The following is a 3,866-nucleotide window of genomic DNA, read 5'->3' on the forward strand; positions in this document are numbered from 1 at the left end:
AGGCTGGCTCTGAGGAAGGATTTCTGTGCAGAAGGGGCTGTTGGGCGTTGGAATGGGCTGCCCAGGGCAGGGGGGAGTCCCCGGGATCCCTGGGGGGGTTGAAGAGTCGGGCTGAGCCAGCGCTGAGGGATCTGGGGGAGTTGGGAACGGTCAGGGGGAGGCTCATGGCTGGGCTGGAGGAGCTGCGAGGGCTTTTCCAGCCCAGATGGTTCTGGGGTTCTAGAATATAAATGAAATACGACTTCTGCACTGACAAGAGCTGCAGTTCCTCCTCAGCAGCCTGGCCCCAGCAGTGGAATTTGCCAAACTTGCCAGGGGCTGGAGACCGGCCCGAGGCCAGTGACTGCCCCCTTCACCAAAGTCCCCCCCGCAGGGCTCCCAAATCTGCACTGGGAAAGGAAGAGGAGGGGGCACCTCCGGAGCGCGCCCGCTCCCCGGCAACAGCGCAGCCCCACAGCCATCGTACACCGGCTCGCTGCCACCTCCCTGCACCTGCCAGGAGAGCTTACAGCAGTGCTGGGGGTAGTTTACTGCAATAAAATGATAATGAAGTAGGATAACAGAAACCAACCATAATATTTGTGTACAATATTATTACTGAACTCTAAAAACACACCCCAGGAGTGCATCATATTGTATTTATTAGAGACAACCTTAGAATACACTGGATTGAAACCTCCAAAAATTAATACTCCTGCCCAGCACTTTTTTTTTTTTTTTTTTTTTTTTTTTTGCGTCTCCTGTGTCCTGCTGCCTCCCCACTCCCCTGCTCCTCTGCAGCCATTGGTGAAGGTTCCAGTAAGCAGGGCTGGTGGGTGATGGCAAGCTGGGCCTGGGTAGAGCAAGCAGGGACTTGGTAAGCCGGGTTTAGCGACCTACAGAGCCACAGGCTCTGGGCAGTGCCAGGAGTTTTATTCAGAGAGAGAGAAAAAGGTGAGACCTTCCCCCTCCGCAGCAGGGAGCCTCCGTGTGCGAGTGCCCTGGCGCACGACACAGCTGCTAGGGAGACAGAGGCTGTGCAAGAAATACTTAAAGAGGTGATTTTACCTCTCCTGTGCTTATTTAAAGAAGAAACAAAAAACCCAAAACAAACCCAAGCCAAAATCCAAACAATCCAGCCCACAACAAAGCAGCTATGTATTTCTTAGGAAAAAAAAAAAAACAACTTTCAACGTTGCAGTGCTCAGCACCACGGGTCCCTCTTCCCCTCCAGCACCCAGCTGCAAATCCTGCTGCATCACTGGACTTTTCCTTATTTTCCATCCAGAAATAAACGATCCATTGATCCAGGGATCAACGTCATGGGGCACAGAAACGCCCAGGGGCTTGGAAAGTAAAATAACTCTGTGACTGTGGGGCGAGGGGCCCACGCAGCGACGTCAGCTGCCTCAGGATAACACGGACACGCCGCAGCGTCTCCGTTTCACTCGGAGCAGGGCAAGGGCAGAACCCAGAGCAGACACCGAGCGGGTTCCACCGGCTGTGCCAGCAGGATTCGGGCAGGGCCAAGGGCCCTAAATCTGCTCTAGACTCAGTTAACCCTGCGCCTGCAGGTGTCTGTGCAACAATTAGGTGAATCACTGAATCATTTTGGGTTGGAAAAGCTCCTTAAGAGGTGAAAACGGGGACCCCAGCCCCCGATTCCTCAGGGCTTGGCCCTGACGCCAGGACACGGCAGGACAACGGGTGGTTAGGTTTCAAGAACCAGGTGATACAAATTTTACATATTATACAGTCCCGTTCCAGTAAACTGCAAAGCGAAACTCTGTAAACATCTTCCCAATTCAAAAAAAAACCCCACCACCCACATCAATGATGGGAAAATCAGTGGGAAATCCCAGGGGGTGGGACTGGCCTCCCGCGCTAGGCAAAGGCTCGCCACAACAGGCAAACAGGAACATCAACAACAAACATTTTATTCACAAAAATAATGACAAAATGACAGTTAGAAAGTGGTGTTTGGAGTTACACTCTCATCAGCGGGAAATAATTACAGTAAATGCTCCAGAAGCAAAAGCCACATACAGGAGATTAGTTCACAGTTTATGCAAGGGGAAAGAGAAAAACCCAAACCCTGTTTTACTCCAGACTTTTACACCCAGGGCTGATTGCACAGGGCAGTGGCTCAGAGACTAATGATCTACACGTGTACAAAACAGGAAAAACAGTTTCTCGCTGCTTCAAACATCAATTGCAGGTTAAAAAAAAAAAAAAGCCATCTAACTGTAGCTGCAAGTGATGTGTAAAAGGAATAATAATATTTTGATTAATTTTCTTAGATAAATGAGCTGCACTCCCGAATGCTCTTCAAAGTTAATTTGCAAGAGCTTAATATTAGGGTTTAATATGTACTGCAGAAGCTGCACATGGTTCCTCCTAATTGCTTGTCCAAGTTTAAATTGAAAAGGCCTTTCCTGGCGGGTGTGGAGCCATGGCAGAAAAAAAAATTAAATAAATCTATGAAACGACCGGCTTTACTGGGAATTAGCAGCAGAGGCAGAGGTGTATTTCTGGGGGCGCATTCTGAGTTTCCCTCTGAGGAGCCAAGAGCAGCTGGGCCGGGGTCCCCCCACAGCCCAGGGCCGGGGTCTCCCCTTCCCCTCAGCCCCCTCCAGGGCTCACGGCCTGAGCGCCAGATCCACGCGAAATATTCTCCTCTGATAACTTGAATTCTCAACGTGTCGTATTTAAATTTCATAAGAAACTGCTTGCAGATTGCTGCACAGTGTTTATGAGTTCCTGTGTACCTCAGAAAATCTTTAAAATCACCACTCCAGCTCGATAACAGGCACAAGCAAGACTCTGCTGCTCGACGGAGCCGGTTTCCAACCTAAAACCACCCCTGAGCGCCAGACACGACGCTGCGGAGAGACGGCAGGAGGGCTGGCTGGTTTGGGGAAAAAAACCTCTAAAATTACCTGACAAAATGCCGAACCTGCCCGTCTTTGTCTCCCCCGGGAATAAGGAAATGGGATTTTGCTCCTGCGTAAAGCGCGTGTATCGGCTGCCTGCGGAGGGAGGAGAGCACTGGGAACGCAGCAGGTGATCGGGCACAGGAAATATTTTGCTTTGTGCAACAAACTGACCTCAAGTTGAGGGGGGAAAAAAACAAAACAAAACAAAACACCAAAACAGTGAGAAAAGAACATGGGAACTGCCCCCCCATGTGAGTTTTCTCTCCCGAAGGCAGGTGCTGCCCGTGGGAGCTCAACCCGTACCCGAGAGCGGGGCAGAGGCGGCCGGTGGCCGCAGCACTCGGGGATTTGGGGTTTGTAGAAGCACCTGGGCAGGGGCAAATGTCGCTCGGATGAGGCAGCGCCACGGAGCCTTCCCCGAATGAGCCCCCCCAGCCCTGCCCTTCGCTGCGCCGCCACAAACCGGGGCTGGGGGCAGCCTGGGGGGTGCCTGAAAAAGCACATCTAGCACAGGAATAAATCACCCGGTTCTACAGGAATTGGCCATCGTTTCTTAGCCGTATTTGCAGTATTTTACCTTCACAGCAGGGATCTCTGTACCTACAGTGACTCGTTTCTCGAGGGAGCGCCCCTCGCTCTGGCCCTGAGGAACAAGAGGGGCCGCCGAGGCCAGGCTGGGCACCTGGAGGGGGTGAGGTGGGGCCCCCAGCACCCTCCAGCCGGGGCTCCGGTCAGGCAGCAAGGCCGGGGCGCGGCTGCGGGTGCCACAGCAAGGCCGGGCTGAAGGCTTTGCTGCTCCTGCTTTGCCCCATCAAACCAACGGGAGTTTTTCATTTCTTGAGAAAGATGACCTTCAAACGCAACTAAACCATTGTTCTGGATGCTGGAATTAAAAGGAATCCAACCCTGGGGATGAACCGGGCGTTGATTTTCACCTCCCAACAGCGACGG

Source organism: Athene cunicularia (assembly GCF_003259725.1).
Source record: "Athene cunicularia isolate RWA chromosome 8 unlocalized genomic scaffold, athCun1 chr8_part1, whole genome shotgun sequence".
In the NCBI taxonomy this organism is placed as follows: domain Eukaryota; kingdom Metazoa; phylum Chordata; class Aves; order Strigiformes; family Strigidae; genus Athene; species Athene cunicularia.